We start from the raw sequence: 24,031 nt of genomic DNA, 5'->3' as shown, positions 1-24,031 counted from the left end.
GTAGATTAAAACAACAGTATCACTACATACCTGTTAGAATGCCTAAAATTCTAAATACTGACTATGTCAGATGTGGCCAAGGATGTGGAGCAAGAGGAACTCTTATTCATTGCTGATGGGAATGCAAAATGGAAGAGAGTTTGGCAGTTTCTTACAAAATTAAACATTGACTTATTGTGCCATCCAGCAATCACATTTCTAGATATTTATCCAAATGAATGAAAACTTAGAACTACACCAAAACCTACACATTAATGTTTATATTGGCATTATTAATAATGGCCAAAAATTGGAAGGAACCAAGATGTTCTTTAATAGATGAACGGATAAACTATCGTTCATTCACAAAGTGAAACATTATTCAGGGATAAAAAAGAAATGTTATCAAGCCATGAAGAAACATGGAGAACTTTTAAATTCATATTGCTAAGTGAACGAAACCAGTCTGTTAGTTTATTTTATGAATTAGGATATAGTTTATCTTGGGCAACATTCCATGTACAATTGCAAGGAATATGAATTTGACTGCTATTGTGTATAGTGTTCTACAAGTTTCAGTTAAGACAAGTTGATTCTAGTGCTGTTTATGTCTTATTAACTTTCTAGCTAACTGTTTTGTTAAACGTTTTTCAGTTCAGTTCCGTCGCTCAGTTGTGTCCGACTCTTTGCGACCCCATGGACTGTAGCACGCCAGGCCTCCCTGTCCATCACCAACTCCCAGAGTTTACCCAAACTCATGTCCATTGAGTCAGTGATGCCATCCAGCCATCTCATCCTCTGTTGTCCCCTTCTCCTCCTGCCCTCAATCTTTCCCAGCATCAGAGTCTTTTCCAATGAGTCAGCTCTTCGCATCAGGTGGCCAAAGTATTGGAGCCTCAGCTTCAACATCAGTCCTTCCAATGAACACCCAGGACTGATCTCCTTTAGGATGGACTGGTTGGATCTCCTTACAGTCCAACGGACTCTCAAGAGTCTTCTCCAACACCACAGTTCAAAAGCATCAATTCTTCGGCGCTCAGCTTTCTTCACAGTCCAACTCTCACATCCATACATGACCACTGGAAAAACCATAGCCTTGACTAGATGGACCTTTGTTGACAAAGTAATGTCTCTGCTTTTTAATATGCTGTCTAGGTTGGTCATAACTTTCCTTCCAAGGAGTAAGTGTCTTTTACCATCTGCAGTGATTTGGGAGCCCCCAAAAATAAAGTCAGCCACCATTTCCACTGTTTCCCCATCTATTTGCCATGAAGTGATGGGACCAGATGCCATGATCTTCGTTTTCTGAATGTTGAGCTTTAAGCTAACTTTTTCACTCTCCACTTTCACTTTCATCAAGAGGCTTTTTAGTTCCTCTTCACTTTCTGCCATAAGGGTGGTGTCATCTGCATATCTGAGGTTATTGATATTTCTCCCGGCAATCTTGATTCCAGCTTGTGCTTCTTCCAGCCCAGCGTTTCTCATGATGTACTCTGCATATAAGTTAAATAAGCAGGGTGACAATAGACAGCCTTGACGTACTCCTTTTCCTATTTGGAATCACTCTGTTGTTCCATGTCCAGTTCTAACTGTTGCTTCCTGACCTGCATATAGGTTTCTCAACAGGCAGGTCAGGTGGTCTGATATTCCCATCTCTTTCAGAATTTTCCACAGTTTATTGTGAGCCACACAGTCAAAGGCTTTGGCATAATAAAGCAGAAATAGATATTTTTCTGGAACTTGCTTTTTCGATGATCCAGTGGATGTTCTAACTTTTTTCATCTAGGTATAATTGACAACATTAATTTCAGCTGTACAGCATAATGATTCAGTATTTGTATACACTGTGAAATGATAGCCACAATAAGTCTAGATTCCCTCTGTCACTGAGATAAAATATGAAATATAGTATTATTGACTATTATCACCATACTGTAAATAATATCCAAAAGCCTTATTTATGACTGGAAATTTGTATTTCTTGACCCCCCTCACCCATTTTGCTCACCCCTCAAACCCCTCCCCTCCAACAATAACCAGTCCATTCTCTGTGTCTTTGAGCATTTTTTTTTTTTAATTCCACATAAGTGAACTCATATTTGTCTTTCTCTGACTTATCTCACTTAGCATAATACCCATAAGGTCCACCCATGTCACATATGACAAGATTTCATTCTTTTGTGTGTGTATATGTCTACTTAAATTCTCTGCCTGTTTTTTGAATTGGGAGATTTTTATCATTCAATCGTAGGTGTTATTCATATATCTTAGATATTAACCCCTTGTTAGATATGATTTATAAATATCTTCTCCCTAAATTTAGTAGGTTGCCTTTTCATTTTGTCAATGGCTTCCTTTGCTGTGCAGCTTTTTAGTTTAATGTAGTCCCATTTGTTTGTTTTTGCTTCCCTTGCCTGGGGAGATATATCCAAAAAATATTGCTATGATTTATGTCAAAGTGTCCTGCCTATGTTTTCCCCTTGGAGTCCTATGGTTTCTGGTCTTACAACTAGATCTTTAAACCATTTTTAGTTTATTTTTGTATATGGTGTTAGAGAATGTTCCATTTCCAACCTTTTATATGTAGCAGTCCAGTTTTCCCAGTACCACTTGCTGAAAAGATTGTCTTTTCCCCATTGTATATTCTTGCCTCTTTGTCATAGACTAATTGACTCTAAGTGTGTGGGTTTATTTCCGGCCTTTCTATTCTGTTCCATTGATCTATATGTCTGCTTTTGTGCCAGTACCATACTGTTTTGATTACTATAGCTTTGTAGTATAGTTTGAGATCAGGGAGTGTGATGCTTCTCTAGTAATCTGTAAGAGTAAAGTATTGAAATCTCCAGATATAATTGTGGGCTTGTCTGTCTCCCTGCAGTTCTCTCAGTTCTTGGTTCAGTTATTGTTATGTCTTCTTGGTAAATTGCCGTCTTTATCATTATGTAATGTCTATCTTTATCTTGAGTATTTCTTCTTCTAAAGTCTAATTTTTTATATTAATGTAGACTCTCCAACTTTCTTTTGATTAGTGTTTGCATAATACAATATTATCTATTTTTATTTGAAATTAATTTCTGGTAGAAAGCATTTACTTGGGTTTCATAGAAGATTTTAATAACTAAATATATTATGGGACTATACAAGATTTCCTATATTGTTCTTGAATTGGTTTTGTTAAGTTACATTTTTCTAGGAATTCTTTAGTTTCCTTTAAATTTTCAATCCTATTCATATAAATTGTTGAAACTGTTCCTTACTCTTCTTAATCTCCCTTTTCATCTTTGTTTTCCCTTTCTTTCATATTATTTCCCTGTACCTTTTCATCTTGATGAATCTCCCACATTTTTGTCTATTTTATTAGCTTTCTAAAAGAAATGTGAAATTTTATTGACCTTCTTTGTCTTTATTTTCTATTTTATGAATTTATGCTTTTGCCTTTAATACCTTCTTCCTTCTGCTCCCTCCTCCCTCATTGTTCCTACTATGTTTGTAGGTTGGATACCTAGCTGATTAATTTTCACCCTGCCATTTAATATGCGTATTTAAGGCTGTAAACTTCCCTCAAACCATGCTTTCATCGTGCTTTTTATATGTAGTATTTTCATTATGTTTAAACATTAAGTATTTTAATTTGTCCCTTATGATTTCTTTGATCCATTTATTTTTGTGTTTTTAATTGCAAAATATATGTAGATGTTTTATTTACCCTCTTTATTAACATATAACTTAATTGCAATATAGCCTGACAACATGGATGCTATGATACCAATTCTATAAATTAGTAAATAATTTTTTAATGGAGAATCAATTATTTTTTGAACTTTATTTTTTCTTTTTGATTTTTTTATTTGGGTGTGCTGGGTCTTTTTTGCTGTGCAGGCTTTTCTCTAGTTGTGGAGAGTGGGGGCTACTCTGGTAGATGGGCTTCTCATTGGGGCATCTTGTCTTGTTGTGGAGCACAGGCTCTAGAGCGTTCAAGCTTTGTTAGTTGTGGCTCCCAGACTCTAGAGCATAGGCACAGTAGTTGTGGTGCATGGGCTTAGTTGTCCTGTGGCATATGGGATGTTCCTGAACCAGGGATAAAATCTGTGTCTCCTGCATTGGCAGGTGGATTCTTTACCACTGAGCCACTAGGGAAGTACCTTGAATTTTAATTAATTCTTAATTTACAACTATTCTTGATTTACAGAAAATTGCAAAGGTGGTACAGAAATTTTCCATATACTCACACCTAGTTCCCTCTGTTTTACAAAATCTTTCATTGTTATAATACATATTTTAGAATTAGCAAAGTAAAAATGATACATTATTAACTAAAGCTATATCATGCAAATTTACTCAGTTTTTACCTAATATCCCCCCCTTTTTTCTCTGTTTCAGATCCCATGTAGAATACTACAAAGTTTCTCAACAAAACATTAGCAAACTGAACCCAACAGCACATAAAAAAAGAATCATACACCATAACCAAGTAGAATTCATCCCAAGTTCAAAAGGATAGTTCAATATATGCAAATCAATCAAGGTATTTTTAATTTCCTCTTTATTACTGACCCATTCATGGACCACAGCCTTGTCCAACTCAGTGAAATTAAGCCATGCCTTGTGAGGCCATCCAAGAACAACGGGTCATGGTGGAGAGTTCTGACAGAATGTGGTCCACTGGAGAAGAGAATGGCAAACCACTTCAGTATTCTTGCCTTGAGAACCCCATGAACAGTATGAAACGGCAAAAGGATAGGACACTTAAAGATGAACTCCCCAGGTCCGTAGGTGCCCAATATGCTACTTGAGATTAGTGGAGAAATAACTCCAGAAAGAATGAAGGGATGGAGCCAAAGCAAAAACAACACCCAGTTGTGGATGGGACTGGTGATAGAAGCAAGGTTCAATGCTGTAAAGAGCAATATTGCATAGGAACCTGGAATATCAGGCCCATGAATCAAGGCAAATTGGAAGTGATCAAACAGGAGATGGCAAGAGTGAACATCGACATTCTAGGAATCAGCAAACTAAAATGGACTGGAATTGGTGAATTTAATTCAGATGACCATTTTATCTACTACTGTGGGCAGGAATCCCTTAGAAGAAATGGAGTAGCCATCATGGTCAACAAGAGTCCGAAATGCAGTATTTGGATGCAGTCTCAAAAACGACAGAATGAGACGGTTGGATGGCATCACCGATTCAATGGACATGAGTTTGAGCAAACTCCAGGAGTTGGTGATGGACAGGGAGGCCTGGCAAGCCACAGTTCATGGGGTCACAAGGAGTTGGACACGACTGAGCGACTGAACTGAACTGATTGACCCATTGGGTTTTTGGTAGCATGTTGTTTAGTCTCCATGTAATCATTTTTTTTTCATTTCACTTTCTGTGGTTAATTTCTAGTTCTATTCCACTGTGGTCAGAAATGATGCTTGAAATAATTTCTGTACTCTTAAATTTGTTGAAGCTTGGTTTGTGTGATAATAAGTGGTCAATCCTAGTGAATGTTCCATGTGCACTTGAAAACAATGTGTATTTTTCTTTCTTTTTTTTTGATGTAATGTCCTAAAAATATCAAGTCTGTTTTATCATTAAATATTTCTGTTGCCTTATTGTTTCTGTCTGGAAGATCTTTCCATTGATGTGAGTGGGGTGTTAAAGTCTCCTACTATTATTATATTCCTGTCAGTTTCTTCCTTTAGGTCTGATATGTATTTGGGTGCTCCTATATTAGGTGTATATATGTTGATGAGTAGAGAATCCTATATTATCTTATCATTATATAGCGTCCTCCTTTATCTTTCTTCACGCCTTTGTTTTAAAGTCTATTTTCTCTGATATATGATATTGTGACACCTGCTTTATCATTTCCATTTGCATATTTTCCATAGTCTCAATCTGTGCGTGTCCTTTGCCCTACAGTGGGTCTCTTGTAGGCAGCGTGTCATAGGCTCACTTTTTCCCCCAATTTGCTACTCTGTTTCTTTTGGAGCACTTAGTCTCTTGACATTTGATGTAATTATTGATAGTTATGTATTTATTGCCATTTTAAACCTTGTTTTGTCACTGATTCTATGTTTCTTCTTTGTTCCTTTCTTTTTCTATTTTTCCTTTTGTGGCTTGATGATTTTCTCTCATATAATGCTTATGTTCTTTTTTTTTTTTTTAATCTATTGTATGCTTTTGATTTGCAGTTACTCTGTCAAATATGTAAACCCCTTCATATATCTACTTACCTTAGACTAGTAGTAATAGTCTCAATATTCTGGGGGAAAAAATCTACATTTTCCTACTGTCTACCCCCAAATTTCATGATTTTGATGTCCTCTTTTACATCTTTTTTTTTTCTTGCTGTTCATTGTGGTTATCACTTTTACACATTTTCTTTTTTTCAAATCTGTGTATTGACTTATTTTCCAGTTATGATTTTCCCTTTCCTATGTATTTTTACTTCTTTTCTAGAGAACTTCCAGTATTTCCTTTAGTACTGCTATATTCTTATTTTTTGCTTCTCTGATAAATTCTTCCTCTCTCCTATTCTAAGTGGGTAGAGTATCCTAGTTGTTGATTTTCCCCTTTCAGGACTTTGAATATATATCTTTCCACTTCCTTCTGGCCTGCAACATTTCTGTAGCGAGATCAGCTGTTATCCTTATGGGGGTTCCTTTATAATTAACTGTTTTTCTCTTGCTTCCTTAAGAATCCCATCTTTAACTTTTTCCATTTCAGTTAAAATGTCTTGGTGTAGATATGTTTGGGTTTATATTGTTTGGGATAAACAAGCATCCATCTTCTGTGTTTCCTGTACCTGGATTTCTGTTTCCTTCTTTAGGTTTTGTAAGTTTTCAGGCATAAATTCTTCAAATATATTTTTGACACCCCCTTTCTCTTTCTTTTCCTGGAATCCTTATTATGCATTGTTTGGCACACTTTATATTATCCCATGGGTCTCTTATATTGCTTTCATTTTTTCCCCCCAATTTGGCCTTCTGTCTGCTATTCTGATTGGATGATTTCCATTTTTCTATATTCCAAGTCACTTATTCATTCTTCTCCATTGTTCATTCTGATTTTCATTGGCCTTAGTTGAGCTTTTCTCTGCAAAACGAGTTTTCTAATTGTTCTTCTTTATAGTTTCTGGTTCCTTTTTACAGTACTCTGCATTTCTGTAGATAGCCTTAATTCCTTCAGTATTTTCATTATTTCCCTTTTGAACTCCGTGTCTGTTATACTGAAGAGGCCTGTTTTATTGTTAATTTTTTTCAGGGAAATGCTCATTCTTTTAACTGGGAGTGGTTCCTCTGCTCCATTTCACCTATATTTACCTAAGTTTAGGAGATACATCAATTGTGGTCTTGGAGAATTATTTGTCTTTTGCCCCTTTCCTTAGCCTTTGCTGTTTTCCCCTTGATAGGGGGTGGGCAGATGCAGTGGTGGGTGCCTGACCTTGGGGTTCTCAGCTCAGGCAGACAGCTCAGGTGCACACCTGGGACATATGATGGTAGCACAGGAGTTTACAACCACTCCTTGAGTTTGGATGGGTGTCAGCAGGGGCCCAGGACCACTCCTGGTATCTGGGCAGGTGGTAGTGATTTCCAACAGTCCCTGGAGCCTGTGTAGGTAGTGTTCTGCCCTCTGTGAGCATTCACACAGGGAAAAAGTCTATAATCCAGTGCAATCCCTCCCCTCATACACCCCACAAACAATGGCAACTGGACTCTAAGGTGGCCCAGGCTTCCTCCGCTTACACTCCCAGCCACAGTTGCACTGGATTCTGCCGGGAGACAGCACGGGAGTCCCCACCCATAACAAGATTATGTGGGAAAGTTCTGGTGGGCAAGGTGTGCCAGAACTCGAGGGGTGCCCCTCTGGGCCTGCCTGAGCGTCTACCCCAAAACCAGAGTCTGCCTGCTTTACTGCTTTGTGCTTTCACCTACACCTCTGACTTTACAGGGGGCTGTCCCCCACCACCATCTCTCTCTCTGAAAGAGTTAACTTACAGCTCCAGTTAATAAAGCTCCTGGGCGTGACAAGAGTGTTTTAGTTCACAAACCCCTCAGATGGCTAACTTGCCTGACAAGTTTACCGGGACTCCTACAGCTATGCATACGATTGTTTACAGTCTCCCAACTGCGAGAAGCACGGGAAGCTTAAGATATTCAAATAGCTTAGAGCCTCTCAGAGAGTTAGAAGCTGTCAGAATAAAACTAGTAGAAGATTTCATTGATGAGCCGATGCTTGCTGCCAAGTTTCCACATCCCCTGTATTGTATCCTTGAATGTGTATTAATTTAGTTGGTATGTAGAAAAAATAAGTAGTGGCCTTGGTGTTAGCGACTTTAGACCCTTAAGGTAATAAATTCTTTCCTTTGTTGTAAACCCACTGCACCTCTGCCCTATAGGAATGTAACTTTATCTAACACCTTTGGAGGATGGCGCCAAACTTTAAAATAATTACTGTTAGAGAAAATAAGTCTTATGGTTGACAAACCTTTGTCAGAGTCATAAAATGTTAATAGGCCTTCTGGCCAGAAGATGATGTAAATCTTTTTGTATTTGTATACCATAAATTTACAGAAAAGAAAGCCTGGTCTCAATAAGGATCAAAGACTGCTGACTTTGCATGATTTCACACCCCCATTATCCTCTATGTGCAACTTATAGTATAAAAGCCCCTGTTGAAAATAAAGCTATGGGCCTTGCTCACCAAAGCTTGGTCTCCCTGTGTCGTTGTTTCCTTTTCCTCCTTTTCTCTTCTGTTCTTCCTTCATGCCAAAATAATTTGGAGCCCGGGGGTCCTCTGTGACCACTTATTTGCCTGGGCTTCTAAGACCCACTCGAGAAGGTGCCTAAGGTGGGGCACCTTCCGCTATTCGAGAGGGCACCTGCGGCCTCCGTGGTCAGAGCAAGTTTGGTGTCATGAACTTTATTGATTTCCCACGTAAACCAGTTATTATTGAGCCTCTAATAAATCTCTCAGCCTTTGCTATCCCTTAATCGCCAATGCCATCATCCTGAGGGAATCCCTGGATCCAACCAGGGCTGGACCCGGGTAGGATTCCTACTCCTTCCCCAGCCTGTCTACCCATAGCCTATCCCAGTCCTCTCACAGGGTTTTATCTCTGAAGCCCGAGTTTCAGTATCCAGCCTCCACCAGCACTGGAAGATGTGCGTGTCAGGCTGAGGAGTGCAGGACATCAGCACTGACCATCTGTGCAGTTCTCCCTCTGCTCTGGCTGCAGAGAAATGGCTATTGCATTTTCCTCTGAGGCTGTGAAACTCCTTTTCTTCTTTCACAGTTCCCTCCTAGGGGTGCAGGTCCCATCTTGATTCCTTTCTTGCTTTCCTTTTTCCCACCCAGTTACACTGTGACTTTCTTGCCTTTTTAGCAGTCAGAGGTCTTCTGGCAGTGTTCAATAGATATGCTGTGAAAATTATTCCACATGTAGATGTATTTTTGTTTTATTTATGAGAGAGGGTGAGCTTTACATCCTATTTTCTGCCATCTTGTTCTTTCTCCCAAGAATCAATTCTTGCAAGCATTCCAAATGTACTTCAAATGAATTGTGTTTTCTGTAACTCAAGTCAGAAGTGTATATATTTCCATTCACATTTTGTAAGGCTTGTAATTTGTGTTGTTTAAATCTTCTGTATGCTGTTGATTTGTATATGTGATTTCTCAATAACTGAAAAGAGCTCTCAGTTGCTTGGTGGATTTTTCATATGAAATATTATGTGACACAATATAGTGTTTTTAAGTAATTCTAATGACATGGAAAAATGCTTATTTATTTTCAAATGAGCAAGTTGGAGATTAACAAGTACAATGTCAATTTTAAACTGTTACACTTTTTTAAAGTTGTAAAAGGAAACATGCAAGTGTTAAGATTTTGAGTTGTAAAATTATATTCTTTACTTTTTTATTTATACCTTTCACTTTATTTTTTTAACTATGACCACCTGTTACTTTTATCATCAAAAATAAGACTATTTTTTTTTTTTTAAAAAAGAACAAGCCCAGCCCAATGCAGTCAATCTCATGACATTTTCCGCTGCTATCTTCACTCAGAAGGCCATACTGTTGTCCCCCTGTATACTTGTTGTTCTCTTGCTCCTTCAGGTACTGGACTCATTGCAGATGAATATCCGCCAAAGTGAGAGACAAGAGAGTGACACCATCTCTCTAGGAGCATGAAACCACTTAGTTAAACTGGCTTTGGCAGCCACAGTCTGCTCCTGGTATCAATCTCAATGACCTACACAGGGAACAGATGTCTTTAAAAGCTAAAATGCCCATCTTATATAACTGGAAGTTTCCCCTCTTCTAAATCTTTCTTCTGATGAAACAATCTTTTAAAACCCTTCTCCAAAGCAGCTCTTCTTTTTTGTTTTAGATAGTATATCATGCTTTGTGGAATGACAAAGGTCCAAGTATTGACTTTTCATTGTACTGTTTTCTTATGCCAATATCTGGTGTTTGGGGTTGCCTGAAGTCATTCTGCCCACGGTTTCTGGCCCATTAATCCTATTAAAAAGAAAAAATAAAATAAAAATGGAGCTATATGGTACTATTTGTGTCATTTCCTCTGTCCTCAACCCCTTTAACACCCTGTCATTGAACCAGAGGGTTCTTCTAAGTTGCAAACTTTTTTGGGGGTTCTTTCTTTATAAAGGTCAACAGAAACCTCCACAAAGGCAGACCTACCTGAGAAGAGAGGCTGGTAGTGACCCGCACGAGTAGCAACAGAAATAGTGCAGCACAACAACTTATCTTCAATCTACCTTTAAAAAGTACAAGTTCATGAAGTGAGTCTCAGTGCTTCCTCCAATTAAGTAAAGGATTTTATGACTTCCTTCAGTTCTCTCTTCTCCCTCCCTCCCTCCCTTCATTCTTCAAGGAAATGAGTTCATTCCTATCTTCACTCACAAACAGCAGAGATCATGGTTTGCTTCCTTCAATCATGTAGACTTTTAGGTCTAATACCCACTAAAATGTCAAGCATTTGTTACTCTATAATGGGATATCATAGTTTCCCTCTCCTTCCTCTCTGCACTGCACTCCTTCTCTCCACATATCCAGAGAGAAACATGAGGTCACTCCCAAGATTCACTGAAGCTTCATTCACTCATTCACAATAAGGCTCTTCCCAGCTGGGGCCTGTTACAGACATATGGCCTGGGGGAAGGGAAAGAAAAAACACTTGCTAAAACCCATCAGCATGGAGCAGGAAATGAAAAGTGGCTAGAGAGAGCAAGGAGTGCACTGCGATTCTGAAGAAAGGAGAGGCATGATATAAGATAAGGCATCAGAAGATGTGATTATGGGTGTCCTGAGCAATCATTGAGAATATCTGAGAGGTATAAGACTTTCCACTTTTCCCATACCCTATCTTTCCCATTTCCAAGAGACAAAAAGTAACCAGGACTCCTGACAGTTTACTATTAACCCCTAAGATTTGTGTCCTTACATACCACATGTATGCAAATCTTAAAATCTCTGATGAGCAAGTTAGAAAGGGATACAAGCTCTCCTACTGATTTCATAATCAGTTGAGACATCAAGAGTAAATCCCGGGGCTGAGGTCCAGTTGCTGGCCGTGGTTAGTGTCTGTGGTGGCTGCCAGGAGATAAGATAGGAGTTGGTATTAGGCTGATTAATATGAGTATTCCCCAACTAAAGCAGTAATTATGACAAATTCAACCCCAACTTTAGCATTCATACCTCCTTGGTTCTTAACAGATGGAAAGAAGTGATAGTGAAGGAGAAAAACTCCCAGTGCCAGAGGAAGTAGAAAGTTACGGTTTTTATTTGCTTTAATCAGTATATCTCAGTCATGGGACTGAAGGAAAAAGGATTATAAACACAGGGGCTGGGGTTACTTTCAAATCAACTAACTGCCTTCCTTCCATAAAGCTGGGGTTTTATGTTGCTGAAACTTAAAACTCATCTCTGGGGGCCTATATTCTATATTTCAGCATTGGAGATCTGGCAGTTTTTGACTACATGAGGTCCTTTTTATGGGAAGTGATAGTTCATATATACACATAGAGTACAACTTCTGAAAACAGAAAGGAACTGAGAGGGCTAAGTATGCAATTGAAAAGAGCAACCTGTGGTCTGGAGAGTCTTCAAGAATGTGATCTCTCTGTTGAGTCATGCTTTGCAAAGCTGAGATGAAGAGGCTGTAGTCATCCTTTGAATTTTTTCCTTTTCTTCTCCTTCATGAAGTCTTCTACCAGCTTCTCCTGAGGAATAAATATATCGCAGCCCCCACAGGAGGGGATAGGCTGTCTGAAGGCCTGGTCACTCTAACACACTGGCTCTAAACCTTCATTGGAATATTGACTTGTTTGAAGACTATAACAAAAGAAAAAGGACTGCATGCGGTGTCAGAGGGCTCCCAGAGACTCACCCTAAACTTTACCTTCCAAGTTCTAAGGGCTATTTCTTTGCATCAATTTCCAGCCCTCCTTCCCAACAACACAGGGAACATCTACAACAGGGCCACTAAACTGGATGTATCCTGACCCTAAATGGCTTTTACAAAGTGGTTTTGTTATTCATCCACTGATGTGGGCTTTCTTTTGTCTACTCTTTACCTTAAAAGCTCAATTAGATAATAGGACTGTGTCTTGTTCTGAATTAATATGTGTTTTTTAGGAACTGTGCCTATCTTTTAAAGGACAGTTCTAGTTCACTCCTCAACTCAGAGGCTCAGAGGCCAAAGCATATTATGGAACACAGCCAACAAAAGCATGTACCATGTAATCAAGCTACATCAAGGTCAAGGAGAAATTTTGATCCTAAATCTTTTTCTGACACTTTCAGATGACCAGCCTTCTGCTCTTTCAAAGAGTTAGGAGACAGCAACAGGATTGCACCAGTGCTAAGGGCCAGCAGTCTAACCCTAACCCTCGCCTGGGATTGCTGTTTATTTTCACACAGGATATGTGACAGACCAAAAGGGAGAAACATATGGCACACAGCAAAATGTCAGGCATAGAATAAGCACTTGATAGAGAAGGGAATCATTTTAGATGTGCATTCTGCCAGCCAAAACCTCAGTGCAATGGGCAAACAACGGTTTTTGCATCTTCTAGTAATTTCCACCCACTGCATCCTTTCTTCTCTTGCACCTGCACAGTTGTCATGTGCCAACCCCTAGATCATTCTTCAGTCACTGAAACCTATTTTATCTAGCCCTCAGTGTTCATTCCTAACCTGGCTTTTGCTATAATCCTGGGTCATTTCAATACCCAAGTAAACAACCATCTGACATCCTAGCATCACGGGTATCTTGATCACTCCAGTTTTTAAATTTTACCATTCCAAAGTTCAGTCTCTGATATAGATCCTATCATACCATTTTCCAAAGACTCAGCACCCATCTTGATCATACTAAGGCCACTTTTTCTATGTAGACTCTGACCTTCCTTCCATATACAGTCTGGATCCTCAAATCCATTGGTGTGTAACTCTTCTCTTGCTAGCTGTCCATCCCTCAATCATGCTCATTCAGTCATGTCTGACTCTTTGTGACCCTCTGGACTGTAGCCCACCAGACTACTCTGTCTATGGAATTTTCCAGGCAAGAATACTGGAATGGGTTGCCATGCCCTCCTCCAGGGGATCTTCTCGACCCAGGGATAGAACCTGCATCTCCTGTGGCTCCTGCACTGGCAGGCGGATTCTTTACCACTGAGCCACCTGAGAAGCCCCTAAAGCCCCATCCCTCAATCAAGCAAAATCAATTCTAGGCGACCGAATGCTACTTGTGACAATGGCCCAAGATTACCTTTTCTTTTCCTGAGTCTCTAATCAAGTTTCAAACTAGTTGCTCACTTTGATATGGCCTGGATATTTCTTAAGACTCTTGTTTCTGTAATCCTGTCCCTGGTCAGCTTCCTCTCACCCACCTCTACAATTACAAATCTCCAACACCCTTATCAGTACTGTTTCTAATTCCTATTCTTATCACTATGCCCCAGTAAAGAGGTAACTCCTTTGATCTAAGGCTAGCCCTCTGCCTATGTTCTAAGAGCCATACGTCATCATCTCTCTCCCATATGTACAATATCTCCCTTCTCCCTTGCCTTTTAGTGTGTGAGTATGCTCAATTTTCTCCTATATTAAAAGGGAGCTTATATGATTCACTGTAGGGCCTTGATGGAATGGTTTAACGTGTATTCTAGTTGTCACATCTTCTAATAGAAGGCTTCTCATGAAGCAATAATGATTAATCACAGTAAATAAGAAAAAGGAAATATGAGCCTGTTGAGTGGTGAACATAAACTAAAGGCCTACCTGTTAATGTAGGTAAGGGGTTAGCTGAGGTAAAGTTGAAAGGGGAAAACTGTGAATACCAGCAACAGGAGCAAACCCCAGACTGTGAGGATGAGTTTCTGATCAATGATCACTCTGGTCCTACCCAAGGAACAACTCGTAGCAAGTGTAGTGTAGTAACAGCAGTGGTGGCAGCGGCAGCAATGCAACATCTGCAAGTAGCCAAGACTAAAATACAGGCATGGAAACAGAGTATTTCATGGAAAACACAATATTAAATATGACATATATATGGCACGTATGCTGCTAATCCCCTTCCCCCACCCCCAGCAAACATCACTAATTAGTTATAATCCTCTTTCATACTGAGTTGACACCTGGCTTCAGAACTGTTTTTATAGAACATAATAAAGACAGGTACTATCAATCAACTGGAGATGGTTCTTGAGATGAAGTATATTTGCTGTCTTTGCACTACACAGAAAAGTCCTTGGCAAAAGAATTAGAAGACAGGAGTGAGCTTCAGAAGAAAGCATACTGAAGACAGCTTGGACGTTGTAGGCAACTGGCGGGGACAAGATGAGCCCATGGAGATCACAGAGCAGGCGCCCAATTAATGTCTGTTGATGATTCATTTTTTCATTCAACAAACATTTAATGAGGCCTACAATGTGCACCGGATTAGGCACTGCGAATACAAAGATGAATAAGGCACTGTCCTTGCCTGTAAGGAATTTAGAGTCTGGTAGACGAGAGCCATAGACACGGACAATGATAATACAACCTGATAAGTGCTAGGACACTTAGCAGGTTGTATTATATCCATCCGAGTAGGATTTCTTCAGGTTGCTGTTGGATCCATGAAGTCCTCCCAGCCACCAGGGCCTGCTGTTGTTTCTGTCATGCGGTGAATGTCCCAAGAACTAACAATGATAGCTGTAATTTATAGCGTGCTTATAACACACACTTTACAATATCCTCATGAACACCCTGCAAATTAATTATTATATATTAGATTAAGAAACTGAGGTTCAATTAGGTTAAGTAACATGCCTTAGATCACATAGCTAGTAATAGGTTTCAAATCCAGTTTTGACCAATTCCAAAGTATTTTTCTACATTTTTTAGGATAACTTTATTCAGTTTAGGTATTATACAAAATTTCAACAGTTTTATATTTGGAAATAAGAGCAAATGCAATAGATTAGTGATCAGGGCATGGACAAAAGTCATCTGGTTTCCCAACCTATTTCGCAGAGGGGAAAAAAAAACAGCAGAAAAGTGACTTCCCTCTAGCATGCCACTGAAAACCTTGAGATCAGGTAGCTTTACTTTCTTTTGCAAACCCCAACATCCTTATTGACAATATAAAATGTTAAGTACCTTTAGTTAACTATGTTTTTTAAATCCTTGTCAAGGTTAACATCATTATCAACAGCTACAGTTCATATAGCATTCAGCATACCCCACATCTGTTCCAAGCAATTTACACAAATAATCCCATTAAATCCTTATATTCCCACCCCCACTCATCATTGCAAAAAGATATCACTAATTCTATTTTACATAAGAAGAAATAAAGTACCACAGAGAGGTGAAAAACCATGCTCAAAACTACACTGGTAAGTATGAGACTAGATCTGAGTGCAAGGCCCAAACTGTCACTGTACTGTTTTGCTGTCCTGCTCAGGGCTTCCTCTTCCAACCCTTCTCCCCTCCACTGCTCTTCAGCATGGCTAGTTATATAAGGTTCACTGAAAATACAAAAGGTCTACTTAAACATACTTTCCAATCAATTATTCTAGTCACAGAAGGCCATTCTCTGAATCCTCTGAGCCTTAAGGAGAGAATTTGCCAAATATTGTATTTATATTGCTTTGAGAAACAAGAAAATCAATTCAGGATATATTTATATTTTTAATTATTGTAAATATTTTTTGCCAGGAGATATAACCATAAACATTCAAAAATCCTTAAACAAAATAAAGCATTAAGACAATAACAACCAAGGCCATTTCTTCCTTGAGAGGGTATAAAAGCCTCCAGTTTTGGTAAAAAATATTTTGGAAGATACGTGACAGTGTGGGTAGCCCTGCTACTGATGAGAAGGATCAAGAACTTAGTAACACTATGAGAAGTCTGTGGCTCTTCAGTTGTCTTTCTTAGAGTCGACATTTCACATATGGCTGCCCCACCCCCTAAAGGAACTTGCAAAATCTGTGCAGCCAAGCCCTGGTCTTGAAGGAACCAATGGCAACGCCTAAATAAAAAAACATGGAAGGATCTTTCATGAAGGTCGAGGTGGGGATGGAGGATACCCATTTGCCAGTCTGAAAGCCTGAATTTTCCCATGTTCTAATTATATCTATAATTTGTTTAACATTGTATTTAAGAGGTTATCTTCATTGTCACTCCTTCCAGCTTTAGATCATTTATCATCTTAACTACTATAGTATCCTTCTAACTGATCTCCCTGTCTAGATCTGAAAATCTTCCATAACTTACTACCATCTCAGTGACCATCAAAAGCATCCCCTTCTTAAAATACTCAAAATGAAATCCAAATTTAATTTGCTTTGATTCAAAATAAGACTTCCCTGGTGGCTCAGACAGTAAAGTGTCTGCCTATAATGCGGGAGACCTGGGTTCAAACCCTGGGTCGGGAAGATCCTCTAGAGAAGGAAATGGCAACCCACTCCAGTACTCTCTCACCTGGAACATCCTATGGACAGAGGAGCCTGGCGAGCTATAGTCCATGGGGTCACACACGACAAGAGTCGGACACAACTGAGCAACTTCACTTTCACTTGATTCATTTCACACTATATAAAGGTCTATTCCCAGCCCACATTTACAACCTAATTTCATGAACTAACTGTAATTCCCAATTTATCATTCTATTTCTAATCTCCATACTTTTTCTGCTTAGTCAACCTTTACTTTTTTTGAGATTCAGCTTAATCATCAGTTCCTCTAACCTTTGCATGTCCAGATTCAGTCAAATGATTTCTCTTCTGAATCCCACAGTATCTTGTACATACCTCCATTGTAGAGCATACCATACTGTTGTAATTCTCTGTGTACATGTCAAACTCTCACTAGGCTGAGAACTCCTTGAGGGCAGGAATCATGTTTAATTCATCTCCATATCCCCATCACCCAGCACAGTGTATGGCAGCAAAAAGACGGCAGAGAGAAGCTGAAGATGCAGAAAAGAGAACAATAAAGCAATATTCTTGAACTGAGGCATAATACAAATGTAATGAGTGAGTTGAAACTGTAGAAAGATATATTTTAGCTCAATGTTGCAAAGAGCTCTTAAAAGAAGAGTCAAACTAACTCAGGGAGTTCCCCACTACTAAGTGCCCTTACTTGGAGGCTAAAAGACTGTTTCTTGGGTATATTATAAAAGGACTTGAATTAGGGTCAAATTAAAATAACCTGTTTTAGATATGAGATTTTTTTTTTTTAAGGTCCTTCCACATCCTTGAAGTTCTAAATCTACAACCTATGCTATAATCAAAAGAGCCATCACTCTGAGCCCATGAGAGAATGGTGGCTCCCAGAGACCAGAGACTCTCTGGACAACAGCTGAGGTCTTATTTCATTCCTATTCATTAGTAGACTGTGCAATATAACTCATTTTCCAGTGGCCTGCTTCCCAGGCGACCCTTGACCCTGAAGGAAGAAATACTTTAAAAGCTTTAAAGGCCACCAAGTAGAACCACATAACCCAAGATATCTTCTATGACCTGCTACCTAAAGCCTTACATTTCTTCCTTAAATGTGACCTTAAAGTGCATGTAATCGAACCTTTCATATGGGGAGATTCTCAAATTCCACTAGGTTATTACTTCCAAAAGTATTTTCACCTTTGGACCTTCTTGAACCTATTACTCCATTAACTAGAATTGCCTTTATGCAACAAAACCAACTATCCTTGACTTCATAAGACATCTGAAAACAAACTGTCCATTTTGGAGTTGTTTCCCAGAATCTAAATGTCTCTAATTCCTTTAATGCTTTTCATAGGACCTAAACTTAATACCTCTCTGTATCCTAGATGGTCTCCTTTAGCTACCTCTTAGAGAGTTGCTCTTAAAACTGAAGCAAAACCATCAAGTGGAAAAGGATTCTTATCTCTATGAGCTTTTTGTAGTGAAAACACAGTTACCTCTACACTGGAGGGTTTGAAGATTTTTAATGGTTATATATACTATAAACAATAAACAGAGTTCCCAGAAGCTTGCAGGATGGAAGAAGCATTTTGAAATCAATAGGAATGCAAGTGATTTCTGTGTACTGAACCTTGTATCCCATGACTGCTAAATTCACTGATTAGCTCTAGTAATTTTCTGATAGTTTGTTTTGGGTTTACTATGTATAGTATCATGTCATCTGCAAATAGTGAGAGTTTTACTTCTTTTCCTATCTGGATTCCTTTTATTTATTTTTCTTCTCTAATTGCCATAGCTAGGACTTCCAAAACTACATTCAATAATAGTGGTGAAAGTGGACACGCTTGTCCTGTTCCTGATTTTAGATTGAATGCTTTCAGTTTTTCACCATTGAGAATAATATTTGCTGTGGGCTTATCATATATACCTTTACTACGTTGAGGCAGTTTCCTTCTATGCCCATTTATTGAAGTGCTTTGACCACAAATGGGTGCTGAATTTTGTCAAAGGCTTTTTCTTCATCTATTGAGATGATCATATGATTTTTATCTTTCAATTTGTTAATATGGTGTATTACATTGATCGATTTGCATATATTGAAGAATCCTTGCATCCCTCGAATAAACGCAACTTGATCATGGTGTATGAGCTTTTTAATGTGTTGTCAAATTCTGTTTGGTAGAATTTCATTGAGGATTTTTGCACCTATATTCAATGATGATACTGACCTGTAATTTTCTTTTTTTTTCGTTGTCTTTGCCTGTTTTTGTATCAGGGTGATTGTGGCCATGCGGAATGAGTTTGGCAGTGTTCTTTCCTCTGCAGTTTTTTGAAAGAGTTTCAGAAACATAGGCATTAGCTCTTCTCTAAATGTTTGATAGAATTCCCCTGTGAAACCATCTGGCCCTGGGCTTTTGTATTTTGGGAGATTTTTTATCACAGTTTCAATTTCGGTGTTTGTAATTGGCTTGTTCATAATTTCTATTTCTTCCTGGTTCAGTCTTAGGAAGTTGAACTTTTCTAAAAATCTGTCCATTCCCTCTATGTTGTCCATTTTATTAGCATGTAGTTGCTCATAATATTCTCTTATGATCCTTTGTATTTTAGTGTTGTCTGTTGTAACCTCTCTTTTTTCATTTCTGATTTTGTTGATTTGATTTTTCTCTCTTTTTTCTTGATGAGTCTGGCTGGAGGTTTGTCAATTTAGTTGATCTTCTCAAAGAACCAGCTTTTAGTGTTATTAATCTTTGCTATATTGTGAAAATGACTAAACTATCAAATGCCATCTACAGACTCAATGCAATTCCTATTAAATTACAAATGGCATTTTTCACAGAACTAGAACAAAAAATTTCACAGTTCATATGGAAATACAAAAGATCCTGAATAGTCAAAGCAGTCTTGAGAAAGAAGAATGGAGCTCAAGTAATCTACCTTCCTGGCTTCAGACTACACTACAAAGCTACAGTCATCAAGACAGTAGGTACTGGCACAAAAACAGAAATATAGACCAGTGGAACAGGATAGAGAGTCCAGAGATAAACCCATGCATCTATGCTGCTAAATGGCTTCAGTTGTGTCCGACTCTGTGCGACCCCATAGACGGCAGCCCACCAGGCTCCTCTATCCCTGACAAAGGAGGCAAGAATATACAATGGGGCAAAGACAACCTCTACAGTAAGTGGTGCTGGGGAAACTGGACAGCAATGTGTAAAAGAATGAAATTAGAACACTTCCTAATGCCATACACAAAGATAAACTCAAAATGGATTAAAGGCCTAAATATAAGACCAGAAACTATAAAACTTTTAGGGGAAAACATAGGCAGAACACCCGATGACATAAATCAAAGCAAGATCCTCTATGACCCACTACCTAGAGTAATGGAAATAAAAACAAAAATAAACAAGTGGGACCTAATTAAACTTAAAAGCTTTTGCACAGCAAAAGAAAGTAGAAACAAGGTGAAAAGACAACCCTCAGAATGGGAGAAAATGATAGCAAAGGAAACAACTGACAAAGAATTAATTTTCAAAATATACAAGCAGTTCATACAACTCAATACCAGTAAAACAAACAACCCAATCAAAAAGTGGGAAAAAAGACCTAAACAGACATTTTTCCAAAGACAACATACAGATGGCTAACAAACACATGAAAAGATGCTCAACATTGCTCATTATTACAGAAGTGGAAATAAAAACTACAATGAGGTACCACTTCTTACCAGTCAGAATGGCCATCATCAAAAAGTCTACAAACAATAAATGCTGGAGAGGGTATGGAGAAAAGGGAACCCTCTTGCATTGCTGGTGGGAATGCAAATTGATACAGCCACAATGGAAGATGGTATGGAGATTCCTTAAAAAGCTAGCAATAAAACCACCATATGACCCAGCAATCCCACTGCTAGGAATATACCCTGAGGAAACCAAAGTTGAAAAAGACACATGTCCCCAGTGTTCATTGCAGCACTACTTAAAATACCTAGAACATGGAATCAACCTAGATGTTCACTGACAGATGAATGTACAAAGAAGTTGAGGTACATATATACAACGGATTAGTCATAAAAAGGAATGCCTTTGAGTCAGTTCTAATAAGGTGGACAAACCTAGAGCCTATTATCCAGAGTGAAGTAAGTCAGAAAGAGAAATATAAATATTGTTCCCTAATGCATATACATAGAATCTAGAAAGATGGTACTGAGTAATTTATTTGCAGGGCAGCAATGGAGAAACAGATAAAAAGAACAGACTTATATACATGGGGGAGGGAAGGAGGGAGAGGGTGAGATATATGGAGAGAGTAACATGGAAACTTACAATATGATATGTAAAACAGAAAGCCAATGGGAATTTACTGTATGACTCAGGGAACTCAATCAGGGGCTCTGTAACAATCTAGAAGGGTAGGATGGGGAGGGAGATGGGAGAGAGGTTCGGGAAGGAGGGGACATGGGTGCACCTGCCTGATTCCTGCTGATATTTGAAAGAAAACAACAAAATTCTGTAAAGCAATTATCCTTCAATTAAAAAATAAATTTTTTTAAAAAGAATTTATTATTAATGAAAATGTAAACAACATATAAAAAGATATATAACTCAATTCTAGTGAACATAGGATTTGAATATACATTTCTCTAAAGAAATACAAATGGCCAATCAGCATACAAAAAGTTGCTCAACAGAGATATACTAGGCAAAACCACATGAGATACAAGATACAGATGTTCCTTGAACAACATGGGTTTGAACTACATGAGTTCATTTATAGATGGATTTTTTTCAGTACTAAATACTGTAGTACTAGATAATCCATGCACATGAGGAACCTCAGGAGGAATAGCATATATGGAGGGCTTACTATAAGTTACATATAGATTTTGCGCTGTGAGGAGGAACAGTGCTCCCAACCCCTGTGCTGTTCGAGAGTGAACTACACTTAACATCCACCAGGATGGCCATTTATAAAAGAAAAGTGAGAATGGAGATAAACTGACATCCTCATAAATTTCTTGGTGAAAATGTAAAATGATGCAGTTACCTTAGTAGCCTGTCAATTACTCAAAAGAGTATATGGAGAGTTGCCATATTACAAAGCAATTGTAACACAAAGTAAATAACTGAGGAAAATGTCCACACAAAACCCAAAATATCGTTCAACTGATGAATGAATAAAACAAGGTTAATCCATAAAGTGGAGTATTATTCAGCTAAAAACTGGAATGAAGTACTAACATATACTATGTGTGTGTGTGTGTTCTATCACTCAGTTGTGTCTTACTCTCTGAGATCCCTTGGACTATGGCCCACCAGGCTCCTCTGTCCATGGAATTTTCCAGGCAAAAATACTGATGTAGGTTGCCATTTCCTCCTTCAGGGGATCTTCCCAACCTAGGGATTGAACCAGTGTCTCCTGCATTGACAGGGGAATTCTTTACCACTGAGCCACCTGGGAAGCCCAATCTTAATGAGAGGCACTTGGAAAAACGTCATCTATGATGGAGAAGTTGGGTGATATGGACACAACCATATGTCCTCCTTGAAGAGTAAATGGACAAAAATCCACTCAACTCAATTGAGACAGTGGTGTGCTGTTGATATCCCCACTGCATTTTATATTCTGCTTCATTACAGCAATTTTCTTATTAGGCAGAGGTTGTTTTGCATGTCTGTCCCCCACCCCCATCCCCTAAGTGTGTGCTGCAGGCGGGCAGGGTCTGTGTCATCCTGTGCCCTGGAATCTGATGCTACATGAGTTCAGTTCAGTTGCTCACTTGTGTCAGACTCTTTGTGACCCCGTGGACTGTAGCACACCAGGTCTCCCTATCCATCACCAACTCCCAGAGTTACACAAACTCATGTCCATTGAGTCAGTGCTGCCATCCAACCATCCTCTATTGTCCCCTTCTCCTCGCCTTCAATCTTTCCCAGCATCAGGGTCTTTTCAAATTAGTCAGTTCTTCACATCAGGTAGCCAAAGTATTAGAGTTTCAGCTTCAGCATCAATCCTTCCAATGAATATTCAGGACTGATTTCCTTTAGGATGGACTCGTTCTATCTCCTTGCTGTCTAAGGGACTCTCAAGAGTCTTCTCCAAAACCACAGTTCAAAAGCATCAATGCTTGGGTGCTCAGCTTTCTTTATAGACCAGCTCTCACTTCCTTACCTGACTATTGGAAAAACCATAGGCTTGGCTAGATGGACCTTTGTTGGCAAAGTAATGTCTGCTTTTTTAATATGGTGTCTAGGTTGGTCATAACTTTTCTTCCAAGGAGAAAGCATCTTTTAATTTCATGGCTGTAGTCACCATCTGTAGTGACAGAGGCCCCCAAAATAAAGTCTGTCACTGTTTCCATTGCTTCCCCATCTACTTGCCATGACGTGATGGGACCAGATGCCAGGATCTTCGTTTTCTGAATGTTGAGTTTTAAGCCAACTTTCTCACTCTCCTCTTTCACTTTCATCAAGAGAATCTTTAGTTCTTTGCTTTTCTGCCACAAGGGTGGTATCATCTGCATATCTGAAGTAATTGATATTTTTTCTGGCTATCTTGATTCCAACTTGTGCTTCATCCAGTCCAGCATTTCTCATGATGAACCAGCATACAAGTTAAATAAGCAGGGTGACATTATACAGACTTGACATACTCCTTTCCCAATTCAGAACCAGTCTGTTGTTCCATGTCCAATTCTAACTGTTGCTTCTTGATCTGCATACATATTTCTCAGGAGGTGGGTTAGGTGGTCTGGTATTCCCATCTCTTGAAGATCTTGTTGTGATCCACACAGTCAAAGGCTTTGACATGGTGAATAAAGCAGAAAGAGATGCTTTTCTGGAACTCTCTTGTTTTTTTGATGATCCAACAGATGTTGGCAATTTGATCTCTGGTTCCTCTGCCTTTTCTAAAACCAGCTTGAATATCTGCAAGTTCACGGTTCACATACTATTGTAGCCTGGCTTGGAGAATTTTGAGCATTACTTTGCTAGAGTGTGAGACTAGTGCAATTGTGCAATAGTTTGAGCACTCTTTGGCATTATGTTTCTTTGGGACTGGAATGAAAACTGACCTTTTCCAGTTCTGTGGCCACTGCTAAGTTT

The 24,031-nt window shown here is 38.9% G+C and overlaps 1 long non-coding RNA gene across 12 annotated transcripts in view; it reads right to left on the bottom strand.

The window, feature by feature from the left end:
* Positions 1 to 7,349: 7,349 nt before the first annotated feature.
* LOC129638515 (uncharacterized) overlaps positions 7,350 to 24,031 on the bottom strand; it is a 73,161-nt gene continuing 56,479 nt past the window's right edge. For 3 of the 12 annotated variants that reach the window (XR_008707867.1, XR_008707872.1, XR_008707868.1), the window contains exons 7-10: positions 12,078 to 17,449; positions 11,439 to 11,583; positions 10,672 to 10,748; positions 7,352 to 10,491 (exon numbers count right to left, since the gene is read on the bottom strand). This is a non-coding gene — a long non-coding RNA (uncharacterized LOC129638515). Of the gene's footprint in view, positions 10,492 to 10,671; positions 10,749 to 11,438; positions 11,584 to 12,077; positions 17,450 to 24,031 lie in introns of all 12 variants that reach the window. The other 9 variants (XR_008707877.1, XR_008707876.1, XR_008707870.1 and 6 more) reach the window with 8 other exon arrangements.

The sequence above is a fragment of the Bubalus kerabau genome, chromosome X, assembly GCF_029407905.1.
Source record: "Bubalus kerabau isolate K-KA32 ecotype Philippines breed swamp buffalo chromosome X, PCC_UOA_SB_1v2, whole genome shotgun sequence".
Classification (NCBI taxonomy): Eukaryota; Metazoa; Chordata; class Mammalia; order Artiodactyla; family Bovidae; genus Bubalus; species Bubalus kerabau.
This window is presented reverse-complemented; position numbering and strand designations above follow the sequence as displayed.